Source organism: Centropristis striata, chromosome 19, assembly GCF_030273125.1.
Source record: "Centropristis striata isolate RG_2023a ecotype Rhode Island chromosome 19, C.striata_1.0, whole genome shotgun sequence".
In the NCBI taxonomy this organism is placed as follows: domain Eukaryota; kingdom Metazoa; phylum Chordata; class Actinopteri; order Perciformes; family Serranidae; genus Centropristis; species Centropristis striata.
The window spans coordinates 25363301-25382195 of NC_081535.1; the positions used below are offsets into that span (position 1 = coordinate 25363301).

Consider the following 18895-nt stretch of genomic DNA (forward strand, 5'->3'; position numbering starts at 1 on the left):
ATAAAAAAACAACAGGTTTTTTTTTTTTTCTTTGGCAAACACTTTAATATGCTCAAGGGTAGCTGGTAGCACCAATATTTTATTAAAATATACACATATTTTAATTCAAACGATTCTATCATTACTGTAACATTTAACCATTTTTTTCTCATCAATTTTCATTCAGATTTTGTTCTTTATGTTAAAAAAACATTATATTTGATTATATTCTGTTAAATTATTCATTTTTAAACAAATGTATATTTATTTTTAGGAAGTTTATTAAATATTTATTGTATATAAGTGTGGGGAAACCATGAGATTTTTATCTGGACGCATTACGGTAATGAATTTGTGAATCAAAAATATTTTCAAAAATGTAGAAAATATTATTGTAACACAAAACAATGAATTGTGCCTCATTATGGCTTTGTTGTTCATTCATATAAAAGTGAAATATATTTAGTTTAATAAAGTATGTCCTTATAATTTTCACAGACATAACTTAGACTGGCTTCATGAGAATCACCCATTTATGGTATTTAATATTAGTTTAAGAAAGCATTGGTGTTAGGGATGTTAATAATGAACGGTTTTATCTTTAACTGACAATATGAATATTGGCTAACAAATATTATCAGTTACACAGTTAATAAAGTACTATTTAACAAAAGGTTTTAATTCAATAAAACTCATGGGGGGGGGACGTGCAACCACACGTGCCAAGTGCTTTTTTAGCTGTGTCAGCTCATGTCTGCTTGGTACAGTCTGTGTTGCTTTGCTTTGTAGTTCTGAGCATCATCCAGCAATCGGTCATAAGGGCCTCAAAATATAAAATGTAAAAATGTAACTTGCAGTAACAAGAGCTACATGACACATGCTACTATATTGATGAGGGCTGGCAGATCTACAAAGACAGAGAATACCAAGCGGGCACCACAACCTGCAGTTAAACCAGTGGTGGAGACTTGGGTACATGGAATCAGTTCTCCATGATTTGCATGTAACATTGTTGCTGCATGAATGCTACAAGTGCACAACTGTTTGTGGATGTCTGAAGTATGTCTGAGCCGATGTATGAACAAGAAGCTCAGTCTTCAAGAGGTTGAGCTGAAGCTGATGTTCCGTCATCCATGTAGAGATATGAACAGACAGGGTAAGGTCATTTTGGCGGGAAACACACTAACAGTTGGGTATCATCAGTAAAACAGTGGTATTAGAAGCAATTATTGTGGATAATTGCGCTAAGTGAGGTGGTGTACATTGTGAAGACAAGGGGACCTAGCACAGACTTAATGGCAAAAATTGCACTAGTCTGTTGGACTTGAACAAAAATAAACATTTTTGTTGCTTATGTATTGTTTTATATTATATATGTTTTATATATTCAGTCATTATTCAATGGTATACTAAAAATCCATGTGAAAAAAATTACTTCTCACTGTTCTCAGGTCAAATATTTATATGCGATTAAAATGCGATTAATTTCGATTAATTAATTACAAATATTTATATGCGATTAAAATGCGATTAATTTCGATTAATTAATTACAAAGCCTCTAATTAATTAGATTCATTTTTTTAATCGAGTCCCGGGCCTAATATATATATTAGGGCGTGGTATTTAAATGATGCTTGTTTCCAGCCGCCCCATTTATCAACAGACGATCATTCTCACGCTGTGATTGGAGAGATACGATCGTTTGATAAATCACACGTAAACCCTGTCGTAAGACCAAGTATACGCTTAGATCTGCACTGGTTTCTACGCTCGTTTAATGAATGAGGGCCAGTGAGTGTAGAGAGGAGGGTGGTTAACTGTTTCCAAGGCAGCAGACAAACCAAGTAGCAAGTGAGCTGATGACTGACCAGCTCTCGCCAAACGTGGTGAATGTAGAGAGGAAACACTATAGTGGGGGATTTGTATCTGATGGAGTGGACAACAGATTGAGGTCATGGTTACTTGGAGTTGTCTTTCATGTTGATTGAACAAATGGTTGGAAATGGAGCTTTTCCTAAACATAACCAAGTAGTTTTGTTGTCTAAACCTGAACAAACTGTGACTGTTTCACAGCTTTTACCATTTGAAACTTGCATTGTGATGATGGTTTGTTGGTCAGCCAACGCCACCAACGTGTTTTATATTTCCTTTGGGAGTCTGACGGCAGTGATATATCTGTCATGATGTATCTGTTGCTAATAGAAGCTGCAATTGTTTGTGTGTTTTCAGATGGATGGTGTGTGTGTCCCCGCTCGCTGACGTTTCCTCTAAAAGCCGACAGATAAGGAGGCGTTTTTTTTAAAGCACATTTGTTTTCTGCAGAGGGAAAATCGTCCATTAATGCAGATTTATGCAGATTGGCTGGATGGAAGTCGTTTGGGCGAAAAGAGCGGCTGAGAGTCGAGGAGTGATTACTAATGGGTTTTTATAGCTGGACCAGAGAGAGGGCAGTGGCCAGCCAGTGTGTGTGTCTGTGTGTGTGTGTGTGTGTGTGTGTGTGTTTGTGTGTGTGTGTCTGTCTGTGTCTGTGTGTGTGTGTGTGTGTCTCCTGGGCTGCGTTCTAACTGTTGAAACAACCATTTTAAATCTTTCCAGAAACCTTAGTTTTTTTGTGCTGCTGTGACTCTTGTTGCTGCTTCTTGCTAATTTATTTATGTTGGTTGTATGGCTGAGTTTGTTCTCTTTCTCCTCTGTGACTCTTCATGTTCAGCTCTGTCTTGGAAACATGGTACAGTAGGCGGCAGTCACACACCAGTGCTGCTTCTAGAGGAGGAATCAAATCCAACAGCATTATTTTGTTGTTAAAATCTGTTTCCATCTGTTCTCAGTCTCAGTAGAAGTTTTCAGATAGTTCATTTAAATAGAAGTAGTAGCAACACTGTGTTTAAATGCTCCATTACCTTTTTAGTTTAAATGTTAGTAAAAAATACTGTCAATATGTTAAACTAAAAGTTGCTATTCTTTTTTACACAAGCACACAGTTTGAAAAATCACCGATTGATGAGGATCCTTTACATTTGGTCGATTAAAAATTGAGATATGTAGCTTGTTCAGTTTAAAAACAAACTTGTCAGCTCTCTCAGGTGGACAAACTTTGTAACGGAGACACAATTTCTCAACAACTTCAAACTTAACTTTCCACAGCAATATTTCCTATTCCAGTGGCTGACATATACAGTCCCTGACAAAAGTCTTTTCGCTTATCCAAGTTTTAGGAACAACAAATAAAAACTTGACTTGTAGTTGATCAATTGGAATCAGAAATGGCTTATAGGTGGTGTACATTGTGAAGAGAAGGGGACCTAGCACAGACCCTTGAGGTACCCCTGTGGATAGGTTGTTTGGACACTTTCCCCCTTCCGAGATACCTAAAAAGATGTGATTACTAATGGGTTGAGTGATTACTAATGGGTTTTTACAGCATGTTGCTACACGGTATCTGTGCAGTTAGTGTTGATCAGAGCAGTCAGGCGAAGCAGCTGCTGCACCGGATGGAGAGGTGGATGGATGAATGTGACGCTCTGATGTGATGTGCCAATGAAGCCTCATGAACCATTGTCATTATTTTCTGAGCTCACTAGATGGTGCTATTGGTTTAAAGAAAAAGGCTGAAGCTATGGTGATTGAGTGTTCTTTCAGCTCTTTGTTGAACAGAGAGCGCCATCTTGTGGACTCAGAAAATAAAGAAAACGGTTCAGGAGGCTTCACTGGCACATCACTAGCTTATTTGAAAGGCAAAGGCCTCTAGATGATGCTTATTATACCAAAATTGTATCAATCATTGAGTTTTATCATTTAGTTAGGACAAAATGGTCAGATTTTGCTTGGACAAAAATCTTCTTGTAATTTTTAATGTGAAGTCAATTTTATTTGTATAGCCCAAAATCACAAATCACAGATTTGCCTCAATGGGCTTTACAGACTGTCATGGTTCAACCAATCACAAATTAGAGCTTCACCTATGACAGGTGTGTATAAAATGAACCCCAGCACACCAGACCTTTTATGTGAAGTGCAATCTGACCTCTGACAACAAGTGCTGATCAAGAGCCTGAAGACCAAGTCTGCTGCTGTGATGGCAGACATCTTCAATGGATCCAAACGTGAAGTGAAAAGGATATGAAAGTAATGAAGTTCATGACAAGCCCAGGTCAGGCAGACTCTGTAAGACAACTCTGGAGAGGACAGTTTGTTGCTTGGACAGTCCAGGGTCAGCTCTTTTTCAGCTACAGCAGAGCTACAAGAGAACTGGTCACCAGACACCCCTGTATCTACAAGAACAGTTTGTCGAATTCTCTCACACAGTGGTCTCCATGGCCGAATTAATACTCACAAACCAGCATTAAACAGAAGACAACAAAAAATTGTGTTGCATTTGCCAAGGCCCACAGCTTGGAGAAAGGATAGACAGTATAAAAGTGGCAGACGGTTGATTTTCAACACTTTTTTGACTGTAAAAAAGCTTTTTACTGTGTGAAAATAACACAGTAACATTCAGTACGAGTATACATTTACAAAGAATCTTACACAACCCACGTGACTCTTAGTCTTGTTTTTAATTTTTAGTTTATCTTACTTTAGTTTATATATGTATAGGGCTGGGCGATATGGACCAAAAGTCATATCCCGGTATATTTAGGCTGAATATCAATATACAATATATATATATCTATATATATAGATATATATATATATATCCCAATATTTTTATCACAAAGTGAGAGCAAATGTTCAGTCAAAGTCAAATATGACATGTCACAAGTAGTTTTATTGAAACTGTTTATTTAAGTGAACATAAATACTGTATAACAACAGGAGTACCCTTTTCTTTCAATCAAAGCTCCATAAAGTGCACATTTAAATAGAAAAATATCTTAATACCCAGGGGGCAAAGTAAAAAAAACGACACGGAATGTTGTAAAAGGTTTCACACCAGAAATGATATCTAGGACCTTCAAGGATCACAACCTGGGTGGACAACCCGGTCAACTAGCTACTGGAAAGCTACAGGGGGCCAAAATCCCCCTTTTGGGGACATTTTCCTGGCGAAATTTTGTAAATGCAAATATTTAGGTACTACAAAGGCATAAATAGTCCTACAACTTTAAAATTTGGCAGAGAGTATCCTGACACATAGGGGAAAACAGGAAAAAAAGATGCTGGGGTTTACTGCAACTCTAGTTTAAGATATCACCCTCAACATGCCAAAAAAGACAAAAAAAAGTACTGTTCGCCTGACAAATGCTCATGAAAATTCATATTTTTCAACACTTTATGTTGAGTATCTATACCTAACATATATATAGAAAACTTCCCTAATTAATAAGCTTCCATTTGAGTCCAAGATGGCCTTTCTACTAGCTACTGGAAAGCCATAGGGTGGGTCCAAACAATGCAACCCCTATTGTGAAAAAAGAGTCAATTATGCGGATCAGACTCCATTCTATTTCTGAGTGGTTATTTGGAGATAGATTTGGAGAGATCATTCTATAAAAAACTGAGCCAACCTATCGAAAGAGCACAAAATACACTTTCAGATGATGCCTTGGTTAAGCAGCTTGGTTCCCACTAAAGCTACATGAGGGAACTGTGCATTTTGTGGTCTCCCCAAAATGAACAAGCAGTGCACTTGTGGTCTTCTGGATTGCTTGCTGTTCAAAATAGGTAAATATGCTTTAAAAAATTATTTCTTTATAAAATACTGAAGGATTTACATTAATATTATATATAGAAGGACAGTATGTATGTTTGCCACCTATGCTAATTTTAGATTTTTTGATGTTTCAGAAACTGAGAACTGTTTCAGCTTGCTAGCGAGCTATTAAGCTAGCAGCTAACATTCAGCTAACATTCTGAAAGAAACTGTAAGTCCCTTGTACTGTATTTTTCATTTTATCAATATATATTTTATATATATATATATATATATATATATATATATGTGTGTTTATCACTGATTGAGAGTATTCCATGTGATGTACCAACCATTTGTTGCAGTGCTGTATGGGATTGATGCCACACCATGATGTACACGATGAAACATCTATACTGTATTTAGCACAAGTAAAGAATAGAGTGAGTATATTGAGACAGGCTGCACTACATATGATTCAATATATTTTTATAGAACATTATATTCAGTGGTGGCTAGTGGTGAAATTGATTGGGTGGGTTAACAAATAAATTATAAAGTAAAAGTAACTCTCTCTCTCTCTCCCTCTCTCTCTCACACATACACACACACACACACGCGCGCGCCGTGATCCACCTCATTCATGTTAGCGCCTGCCATTTTTCTTCTTCTTCTTCTTCTTCTTTTTCTCTCCCATCTTGTCATTGGTCTGAAAACAGCAGTATTGGGCTAAATGAAATCAGGCCAAATGACAAGTAAGTCACGGGGGAGTGAAACAACACCTGTCAATAAGTTACCGGCCACCAGCCTGCTTCTAATTGGTCAGAACCGATCGGCCTGTGGGCTGAATGAAAGTAGCCCAAATGGACAGCAAATGGAGAGGGCGGGACATGGACGGGCCTGTCAATCACTTACACCCGGAAAATAAATTAGAGCACCCATTTAGAGATATCCATGTTTTCCTTTTAACTATTTGGTGCTTTTGCCACTTTAGATTTGACTAAAACTACATTACATTACATTACATTACATGTCATTTAGCAGACGCTTTTGTCCAAAGCGACTTACAATAAGTGCATTCAACCTGATGGTACTAGACACAGACCACAGGAATCAAGTAAGTACATAACTTTAAGAGCTAACTGTCATTGCTACAGGAGTGCTATATGTTAAAGAAGAAAAGAATAGAAAAGAAGAAGAAGAAGAAGAAGAGCAATTTAAAAAAAAAAATATATATATGTGTTAGGTGACCATGGCTTAACCGAGGTATTGTTGGAAGAGATAGGTCTTCAGCCTGCGGCGGAAGATGTCCAGGCTGTCTGAGGTCCTGATGTCGGTGGGGAGCTCGTTCCACCATTTGGGAGCCAAGACAGAGAAAAGTCTGGAAGAGGTTTTGAGGCGAGTTGACCCACGCAAGGTGGGAGTCGCCAGCTGTTTGGCTGATGCAGAGCGGAGAGGACGGGCAGGGGTGTAGAGTTTGACAAGGTCCTGGATGTAAGTAGGACCTGAACCGTTAGCAGCAGAGTACGCCAGAGCTAGAGTCTTGAAGCGTATCCGAGCAGCCACCGGTAGCCAGTGCAGGGAGCGGAGGAGGGGTGTTGTGTGTGAAAATTTGGGAAGATTGAAGACCAATCGAGCAGCTGCATTCTGGATGAGTTGTAGAGGTCGGATGGTTTTGGCAGGCAGACCTGCCATGAGGGAGTTGCAGTAGTCCAGGCGTGAGATGACTAGCGCCTGGACCAGGACCTGAGCTGCCTTCTGGGTGAGAAACGGACGGATTCTCCTGATGTTATGCAGCAAGAATCTGCAGGATCTGGTGGTGGCGGTGATGTTTGTGGAGAGGGACAGTTGGTTGTCAAGAGTCACACCAAGGTTCTTGGCGGTTTCTGTGGAGACAACCACTGTGTTCTGGACAGTGATGTGGAGGTCAGTGGTGGGAGAGCCCTTCCCTGGGAGGTAGAGTAGCTCAGTCTTGCCCAGGTTGAGTTTGAGGTGGTGTGAGGACATCCACTGGGAGATGTCGGCCAGACATGCAGAGATACGTGCTGCTGTCTGTGTTTCAGACAAACTAAAACTAAACTTTAAACAGCAATCTTTTGTATGTTATTTAGACAACTATAACTTTCTCATCTTTATTGCATAATATAGGGAGGGCTTAGCCCTGCTAGCCCATTTATACCAGCCATCACTGATTATATTGTAATTTTTCACAATTTAATCCACTACTTTAAATTTACAATTATATAATTTGAGTAATTTCTTTGTATGTTCCTTCTTGTAGCAAGATGACAAGCCAGCCAAAGAAACGTGGGAGATATTGCCATGCGGCTGAAACATGGTCTGGTGGCAAGGGTTGTGAAGACAAAAGCACTGACTACACAAAGTGTATCATATGTCAAGGACAGTCTGATACATACCTACACTTTATTACTCCCATAACGAAATCCAAGTTTAAAAAAGCCATTAATGCGCGTCAAGATGAAGTCTTCCAAAGACTGCACCATGATTCTGTGTCAGAAAAATGGTTGGAAGACAGTGCACCAAAGTGGCACCCAAAATGTCGGAATTGGTACATAAATGAGAGGAGCTACCAATATGCTGAGAAGAGACGTTCAGCTGATGTGAGTGCACAAGCATCAGATTTAGCTGATCCAGGATTCAGCTCCTCACACCATGATGTCAGGTTCACCAGGCGAAACACTGAAAAATTTAAATCCAAGAAGAGGTGTATAATTTGCAATAAGCAGTGGCTGCGAGGAAAGGAGCCAACCTCTTTGGTATCCTGTAGCAATGACAGTTAGCTCTTAAAGTTATGTACTTACTTGATTCCTGTGGTCTATGTCTAGTACCATCAGGTTGAATGCACTTATTGTAAGTCGCTTTGGACAAAAGCGTCTGCTAAATGACATGTAATGTAATGTAATGTAATGTAGTTTTAGTCAAATCTAAAGTGGCAAAAGCACCAAATAGTTAAAAGGAAAACATGGATATCTCTAAATGGGTGCTCTAATTTATTTTCCGGGTGTAAGTGATTGACAGGCCCGTCCATGTCCCGCCCTCTCCATTTGCTGTCCATTTGGGCTACTTTCATTCAGCCCACAGGCCGATCGGTTCTGACCAATTAGAAGCAGGCTGGTGGCCGGTAACTTATTGACAGGTGTCGTTTCACTCCCCCGTGACTTACTTGTCATTTGGCCTGATTTCATTTAGCCCAATACTGCTGTTTTCAGACCAATGACAAGATGGGAGAGAAAAAGAAGAAGAAGAAGAAGAAGAAGAAAAATGGCAGGCGCTAACATGAATGAGGTGGATCACGGCGCGCGCGTGTGTGTGTGTGTGTATGTGTGAGAGAGAGAGGGAGAGAGAGAGAGAGTTACTTTTACTTTATAATTTATTTGTTAACCCACCCAATCAATTTCACCACTAGCCACCACTGAATATAATGTTCTATAAAAAATATATTGAATCATATGTAGTGCAGCCTGTCTCAATATACTCACTCTATTCTTTACTTGTGCTAAATACAGTATAGATGTTTCATCGTGTACATCATGGTGTGGCATCAATCCCATACAGCACTGCAACAAATGGTTGGTACATCACATGGAATACTCTCAATCAGTGATAAACACATATATATATATATATATATATATATATATAAAATATGTATTGATAAAATGAAAAATACAGTACAAGGGACTTACAGTTTCTTTCAGAATGTTAGCTGAATGTTAGCTGCTAGCTTAATAGCTCGCTAGCAAGCTGAAACAGTTCTCAGTTTCTGAAACATCAAAAAATCTAAAATTAGCATAGGTGGCAAACATACATACTGTCCTTCTATATATAATATTAATGTAAATCCTTCAGTATTTTATAAAGAAATAATTTTTTAAGCATATTTACCTATTTTGAACAGCAAGCAATCCAGAAGACCACAAGTGCACTGCTTTTTCATTTTGGGGAGACCACAAAATGCACAGTTCCCTCATGTAGCTTTAGTGGGAACCAAGCTGCTTAACCAAGGCATCATCTGAAAGTGTATTTTGTGCTCTTTCGATAGGTTGGCTCAGTTTTTTATAGAATGATCTCTCCAAATCTATCTCCAAATAACCACTCAGAAATAGAATGGAGTCTGATCCGCATAATTGACTCTTTTTTCACAATAGGGGTTGCATTGTTTGGACCCACCCTATGGCTTTCCAGTAGCTAGTAGAAAGGCCATCTTGGACTCAAATGGAAGCTTATGAATTAGGGAAGTTTTCTATATATATGTTAGGTATAGATACTCAACATAAAGTGTTGAAAAATATGAATTTTCATGAGCATTTGTCAGGCGAACAGTACTTTTTTTTGTCTTTTTTGGCATGTTGAGGGTGATATCTTAAACTAGAGTTGCAGTAAACCCCAGCATCTTTTTTTCCTGCTTTCCCCTATGTGTCAGGATACTCTCTGCCAAATTTTAAAGTTGTAGGACTATTTATGCCTTTGTAGTACCTAAATATTTGCATTTACAAAATTTCGCCAGGAAAATGTCCCCAAAAGGGGGATTTTGGCCCCCTGTAGCTTTCCAGTAGCTAGTTGACCGGGTTGTCCACCCAGGTTGTGATCCTTGAAGGTCCTAGATATCATTTCTGGTGTGAAACCTTTTACAACATTCCGTGTCAGTTTTCCAAAAAATATGGGTTTTGCCCCCTGGGTATAAATAAAAATAGCCTATTAAATAAAATAGGTCAATCATTTTCTGAAATAAATATATTTATATGAAAAAAAACAAACATTATAAAATAACAAAATATGACAAACCCTAGTAAGAGCAGCATTTATAGATAAAGACAGAAAAAAATTGAGTCATATCAATATAGGCGATATGGTCTAATTCCATAGCACATTTAAAAATATATCAATATATATCTTTAATATCGATATATCGCCCAGCCCTATACATGTAGAAAATATTATTAATTATTAAATCTGAAGTGAAATTTGTCAAAACATCACACATGGACAGCGTGGTGAGAAATATCCCTGAATATAGACATGAGTAAAAATTGATCTTAATAACAGTGTTGCCTGCTCTTCAGTAATGTTTTACCACACAGTGATCCTTGTTCCATTCTGTGGCTGATCACCAGAACCCAAGTGCAAACAGAGGAATAAAAGGCTCAGTCTTAGTAACCTAGCTTTCTTTTTTTTTCCTCTTTTTTTTACGTTCACACACATAGATGAAATAGATATTAATCTTCTCATTTGACTCAGGTGATTACAAGGAAGAAGGATTTCACTAAATGCTGTGCTGTTCCTTTAAGTGTGCAGACTGGTGTTTTATCTGATCGAGACTAAAGATTCACACTGCTGACTGAGAAAAGACTGTGACCGTTTGATACGCACACACACACACACACACACACACTAGCCTGTGTGTGTGTGTGTGTGTGTGATTATTAGCTGTGTATCTTGTAATTTCCAGAGGAGCTGATTCAGACTCCTGCAGCATTTTTCAGCTGCTGGTAATTAGTGGATGTTGAGACACAGAGAATTATCTGCTTCAAAGTCATTCACAAGGCTGATAACTGCTGTGTGTGTGTGTGTGTGTGTGTGTGTGTGTGTGTGTGTGTGTGTGTGTGTGTGTGTGTGTGTGCGCGCGCTGTCAGTCAGCTGAATTGCCTCGATTAAGCAGAAGATTATCTGGATTTTCTAATTATTAGGGAGTAATTAAGACTGAGCTGAGGATTATCAGGCTGAAACATGAAAATACTGAAACACTGAAGGAAGAAAACATTCAGATACAGACGCATTAATAGGCTGAAACAGTACAGAAACAATGTAGCGCTAACGCAGTGAGACAAAAAGTTTATCATAAAGTGTGTTTGGTGGATTTAAACCAGGCTCAGACTACAGGAGATATGGGTATTTTTATCCCTGATTCACCACTCCCAACAATCTTAAAATAACTCTGGTCTGGGACCTGTTCCCAGACTCATCGGGGGGGCCTCGATAACTCCAAAAATGTTTGATATTTGGCAGGTTAAAGCTGAGTGATTCTTCTTTCATACATACATCATCACTAAACTACAAGCTTGACAAGCTAATGGGTGATTCACATGAAGCCAGTCTAAATTATGTCTGTGAAGATTATAAGGATATTATATTAAAGTAAATATATTTCACTTTTATATGAATGAACAATATAGCCATAATGAGGCACAATAATATTTTCTATATTTTTAAACATATTTTTGATTCACAAATTCATTACTGTAATGCGTCCGGATAAAAATGCTATGGTTTCCCCACACTTATATACAATAAATATTTAATAAACTTAAACTTAAAAATAAATATACAAAAGAAATAAATAAACATTTGTTTAAAAATATATAATTTAACAGAATATAATCAAACATAATGGTTTTTAACAAAGAACAAAATCTGAATGAAAATTGAAGAGAAAAAATGTTTAGATGTTACGGTAATGATAGAATCGTTTGCATTAAAATATGTGTATATTTTAATAAAATTAATAAAACATTTTGGTGATACCAGCTACCCTTGAGCAAGAAAAAAAACTAGGGCCAGGACTTTAACGCGTTAATTAAGATTAATTAATTACACAAAAATTAACACGTTAAAAAAATTGACGCATTTTAATAATTTAAATTTAAGAAATCTTGTCAAGTGAAATTATCTGTCCATGCAGCAAGATCATTTCCCTCAGATTTAGTGTTTTTGTCTTGTTTTTAGAATAGAAAAATATGTTAAATAAAAATAGCCTATGGAATAAAACAGGTAAATCATTTTCGGAAATAAATATATTTATATGAAAAAAAAACGAACATTATAATTATATAACTAAATATGACAAACCCTAATAAGGGCAGCATTTATATATAAGGAAAGAAAAAAATTGAGTTGTATCGATAGGTGGATAGGCGATATGGTAATTTCATATCACATTTAAAAATATATCGATATATCTTTTATATCGATATATCGCCCAGCCCTATATATGTATAAAATATTATTAATTATTAAATCAGAAGGGAAATTTGACAAAACATCATGGACAGCGTGGTGAGGAATATCCTTGAAACAAATAATTTGCAGCTTTAATTTATCTTGTTTTAAGAGTTAATTTCTCATTTTAAGCGTACAACATGCTTATACCTAGATTTAATAAACATAATTCAAAAATCTTGTTAAGTGAAATGATCTGTCCATGCAGCAAGATCATTTCCATCAGATTTAGTGTTTGTATCTTGTTTTTGCAGTGTACTCGCACTGTTATTTCGTATCGGTTGGAAAGTTGGCGATGAAGAATGTAAACAAAGCAACGTGGAACTGATCCCAAACCGAGTACGTTTGATTCTAATCTGCTCTGGTGTTCTGACCAAACTAATGTGGGGAGAAACGCTGTTGATCCATTATTTCCACAGACAACGTGCTGCGATCAGACAGCTGTAGAATCAGAGACGGAGAGCCTTGATGCCCCTACCACCATCTGCTTCTTTTAAGTTGTTATGAGCAATATGTTGATAATTATGCAATGACAAATTAGATTTAGCTCAGTGGTAGCCTGAAGGACACGGATTTCATCTTTATAATATTATCTGTGTACATCTCACGGCGCAGGTAGCCCACAGTCCACTGTGTTTTGGTTCTAGGGTCACTAAACTGTCTGTGAATCTCATGTAATTGAGTATCAAAGGACAGTTGAGACTCTTGGATCCAATGAGCCCAATTTTATTAAAGGGATAGTTTGGGATTGTGGACATTAAGTTGTATGAAATACTTTCCAGTAGTGTAGTGGATGCAAAGCTTTTATGTTACTTTCTGAGCTCCGGTGTCGGAGTTCTGGCCGGTTCTGATCGTAGAATACATAGTTCTTGCAAGATACCGTATTTCCTCAATTTCAAGCCAGGCCCCTATTAATGACCGGCCTCATTTAGTAACCGGGTGTAAAAACAATTTTTAGTAAATAAAAGCCGGCCTCTTTTATAAGCCGGGTGTCTTACTGGTGTTATGTCAAAGTCTGTTCCCCCGTCGATATGTGTCCCCCTTACCTTAACCTGCACCAACCTGACCCCTGACCCCAACCAGTCCTCCTTTAAGTTGTTAACATGAGCCCAAGTTTACCTTAACCCCAAACAGTTCTCTCTACAAGGCCTAACCTTAAACTTAAATCCTAACTCCAACCGCAGAGATAATGCTACAGAGAACACCATTCAGGAAACATAATTTGACGGGGTAACAGATTTCAACACAACACCTGTATTTTGAAGTTTGGCCACACAAGTTAGTACTGTAGGTAAATGTGGTTGTTTCTCCCGCTGTCCTATTCATTCTCTGTAAAGTCGAGCCGTTTATGCACGTTCTTCTGGGCTTTTTAGTAGTTTAGACATTTTAAATCCTGCTTAAAATGAACTTTCAGCGTGCCGTTCATTGATTGTTTACATCCGAGTACTTCCAATATGGCTGACATCCGGGTAACTGGCTACAATGCGCTGTGTAAAACACTCTAAAAAGTGCCGGTCAGAGCTGCTCTGATTTTCTTTTTTCAATAAAAGCCTCCTTCAAATAATAGCCTGCCCCTATTATTAGCCGGGTCCCAAACTGATTTTTTATTAATAGAAGCCCCAGCTACTATTTAAGGAAATACGGTATACCTAACAGTTACTCCACAAAACTATGTGTACACTAAAAGGTCACACATTCCACCACAAGACAACAGTCCTCGTGCATATCAGGAACTAACTTCAGTTAGTCAACTTTCAGAAACAAAACCATGTCAAGTATAATAAAATATCATGTTCTATTTTTGTCATGTTTAGTTGCATTTGTTGCATAGACAGCTGTTTAAATTAGTGATGTGCCAATGAAGCCTCATGAACCATTGTCATTATTTTATGAGACCACTAGATGGTGCTATTGGTTTAGAGTAAAAGGCTTAAGTAATAGTAATTGAGTGTGCTTTCAGCTCTTTGTAGAACACAGAGCACCATCTAGTGGACTCAGAAAATAATGAAAATGGTTCATGAGGCTTCACTGGCACATCACTAGTTTATATTACACAGATATCCAGCTGTATATGTGTTTAAAACATATTAACTGCATCTACGTCAATCGATCCAGACTCCCGGTCTGTTTATGTTGCTGTGCAGCAACTAGTAATATTACGACACCAAAGGAATATTGAAAAAGAAGAAAGAAAGGATTCTAAATGGAAAGTGGGGTGCCAAATGTCACAGTAAGGCAAAATTAAAAGTTCAAATGGTGTAAAATGATTTTAAATTAAAAAAGAGGAGCGATTCAGACAGGAACAAGGGTCGAGGTTGCAAATGGCACATTGAGGAATTTAAATTAAAAGAAGGCGGGTTCAAGTGGCACAACCATAGATTAGATTGTAGGTATTCAAAATAGAAAGAAGAGAATAAAAGGAGGAAAATTCAACATGGTGTGATTAATAACATCTCAATGGACTGCTTAAAACCAGGATTACCCAGTAGTCTGGAGGAATTCTCACTTGTTTTTTTCTGGCAGCATTTGTTTTAAACACGGGAGTCAGATGTGCTGTACAGCTGAGAGGAGGAGGACAGGGGGGCTCAGCAGGAGGAGGAGAACCTGCTAATATTTGATATCACCCCTGCTGCGTGAGCACTTCACTCGGGGGTTTTATGTATAATTAACATGTTGTCTGCACAGGCAAAAGGCCTCTGCCGACGAGCGGTCCTAATAGTCGCCCCGCCCCCCTCATTAATGCAGCAGGAGGGAGGAGGTGTCGAGGGGTTAATGGAGAAGCTAATGATTAGCATAGAGGCTCTCCACATTAATTGGACATTTTTCCATCCAGAGGCTGATGTTTATTGTTCCACAGGAGAGAAGAGAGGCAGCAGTTTGTTCTCCCGATTGTTTTTATTAAGTGGGTTTTATTAAGACAAGCTTAACGAGTCAATTTGGGTTTAATAGAGGAAGAAGGTAGGAGGCGGAGTTTTGTTCAGAGGTGTCTGCAGGGAGCCCCACAATTATGTAGACACTATCTGTTAGTGGACCTGAGTGCCCATTAACACACACACACACACACACACATTGGTACTTCTATACCTGTCAGGGTTTCTCTCACATAATCCATAACCTAAACTAGCCCTGTCACTATAATTACAATGTGGACCTATCAAGCTCAGCAAAGGTTATTGTGGTCATGTCCATATATGCCTGTTGTGTTTACATGCATGTTTGTTCATAATGTCACCAACATTTTAGATACGAGAAATAACAGTCGACTACAGTTATCACTGCTAATAGGCAACCAAAAATGGTCTGAGTCCTTAACGTGTCCACTCCAGAAAAAGATGTCCCTCATTCCAAAATTGTACTCCAATTTACAGTATGCTGTATTTGATTTGGGCAGTCTTTTGTGAGAATATGTGAATGTGAGAGGTAAAATTGTGAATGTGAGAGGTAAAATTGTGCATGTAAGAGGTGTTTTTTGTGTATGTGAGAGGTAAAAGTGTGGATGTGAGAGGTAAATTCTGAATGTGAGGGTATTTTTGTGAATGTGAGAGGTAAATTGTGAATGTGAGAGGTAAAAGAGTGAATGTGAGAGGTAAAATTGTGCATGTAAGAGGTATTTTTGTGTATGTGAAAGGTAAAAGTGTGAATGTGAGAGGTAAATTGTGAATGTGAGAGGTAAAAGAGTGAATGTGAGTGGTAAAAGAGTGAATGTGAGTTGTAAAAGAGTGAATGTGAGAGGTAAAACTGTGAATGTGAGAGGTAAAATTGTTAATATGAGAAGTAAAATTGTCTGTGAGAGGGAAATTGTGAATGTGAAAGACAAAATTGTGAATGTGAGAGGTATTTTTTGAATGTGACAGGTAAAATTGTGAATGTGAGAGGTATTTTTTGAATGTGACAGGTAAAATTATGAATGTGAGAGGTAAAATTGTGAATATGAGAGGTAAAATTGTGTATGTGAGAGGTAAAATTGTGAATATGAGAGGGTAAAACTGTATGTGAGAGGTATTTTTGTTAATGTAAGAGGTAAAATTGTGAATGTGAGAGGTAAAATTGTAAATGTTAGAGGTAAAATTGTGTACGTGGGAGGTAAAATTGTTAACGTGAGAGTTAAAATTGTGTATGTGAGAGGTAAATTAATAATAATATAATAATACAATAATAAATTGTTATTAGTTTTTCTTTTCATTTAAAATGAATAACAGAATTATAATAATTTATTGTAAATATTGCTTTCCTTATCTTGTTATCTTTTTTTCTGATGCTTGCTTTGGCAATATATACATTGTTTCGTCATGCCAATAAAGCCAATTGAATTGAATTGAATTGATTTGGTAAATTGTGAATGTGAGAAGTAAAATTGTGAATGTGAGAGGTAAAGTGTGAATGTGAGGTATTTTTTGTGTATGAGACTAGTCTTCTGTGTTCACTGTAGCAACAAACTATAGATTTGTAAACTGAGATGTTACCTGTGACAATAACTATTTATCTCTCTCTGTCTCTCTCTCCAGTGGTCCTGTGTTCACCAGCCTCAGGTTTATAATCCTCTTGATCCTAATCCAGACCACAAACCAAAAACAGACCCCCCAAGCCCCCCCCCCCCCCCCCCAGACTGAAACTCACCAGCACTGATCGTTGCCTCAGTGAGCATTTTCTTTAACTTTCCCGTGAAGGAAACATTTTTCAGGATCTATCAGCATGTGGAAACTAAAGTCATCTCCCAGAGCAACAGCAGTGACAATGGGAGCGGCAACCAAAGCAATAATGGCATCAGCAATGACAAAAGCACCAGCAATAACAGTGCGACGACACACGTCTGCAGCAGCAACAGAAATTGCAACATAGGAACACGCGGAGCAACAGCAGCAATACGTTGAGTATCTACGAGCTCAAAGCAGCAACCGAAGCCTTTAATCTTCTGTAATTTATCATCCGTTCTGACCTTACCTTGCTTATCTTGTCTCACTTTTCAAATGCATATAATAGTTTTATTTCTTTTTGATATAAAAACGTCCACCTTGAACCCAAAGTCAGATCGCAAACTGCTGGACGGCCTTTGCTAACTCTACTAACTCTCATTGTGCTCTTTGATGATTTTGGTTGTTTGTGGTGTCAGATTGTTGTATGTTTTTAAGAAGTCTTCAGGGGTTTTAATTAAATAATGAGAATTTACATATGAAATAGAACAATTGCTTATTTAAGACAAATTTTATACCTTGAGAGAACATAAGTGTACATTTCTTGGACTGGAGTTGGACTGGAGTAAATAAATGATTATATTCACAAACATTTGTTGGTGCTTTTTTTTTTTTAATCTGCTGATAAATGACTGTGTTTCTGATTATGTTGAGTATTCTACACACTGCAGACAGCTCAAACTTTAAATCAATAGAACACCATTTAGGGATACACAATAACTTTCTTTTTTCCCGACTGTCAGATCAGAGGATCGATACCAATGTCCGTGTCTAAAGTACAGTTAGGATGTGGTTAGCATTAGAGGTGTGAATCAGCGTATCGGCCCCATGATATGATTTTATCCCAATACTTGAGTCCGATAAGATATTAATGCGATTTTAAGCATCTTGCGGTGAGTATTTAATATTTGACCTGAGAACAGTGAGAAGTGATTTTTTTCACATGGATTTTTAGTATACCATTGAATAATGACTGAATACATAAGCTTAAGCAACAAAAATATTGTTTATTTTTGTTCAAGTCCAACAGACCAGAGAAATTTTTGCCATTAAGTGTAGCAATAGCATATTCAGAAATATAGTACATTTCATAAATTCAGGTAGCCTATAGGTAGGTAGACCTTCTGTAAACTATAATACTTTGGTTTTTTAAGTAAAACACAATACTTTCAAGTACATTCAGAACATTAGAAACCCTGACTATTATTATTACTTATCAACGCTTCCATCCGTTGGTTTTTTTTAACTAAATGTCCCATCATCCACGGGGCCAACCAAAGCGCTCTCATCAGCTTCTTCCTTCATGTTCACTGTGGTTTGTTGTTGTCTGAACTCATGAACGCTAGTTGGTGCTCCAGTATAATCGGTCCGCCTGAAACCCATCCAGTGAGAAACGTTCCGCGGTGCAAAAATAAGTGCAATTAAAATGGGTCAATTTTTTTAACGCGTTCATTTTTGTGTAATTAATTAATCTTAATTAACATGTTAAAGTCCCGGCCCTAATTTTTTAAATCAATATATCGCCCAGCCCTAATAGGACTATTTCTTCTTGTTTTGGTATGTTGTCTTCTTTCT

General features: G+C 37.6%; 1 protein-coding gene across 2 annotated transcripts in view; it reads left to right on the forward strand.

Annotated features, from left to right (window-relative positions):
- mbd2 (methyl-CpG binding domain protein 2) overlaps positions 1-17901 on the forward strand; it is a 55581-nt gene extending 37680 nt beyond the window's left edge. Inside the window, exon 7 of one of the 2 annotated variants that reach the window (XM_059358198.1) lies at positions 17132-17901. The gene's annotated coding sequence lies outside the window, so the exon portion shown is untranslated. The remainder of the gene's footprint in view (positions 1-17131) is intronic. The other variant, XM_059358197.1, reaches the window with a different exon arrangement.
- The last annotated feature ends 994 nt before the right edge of the window (positions 17902-18895 follow it).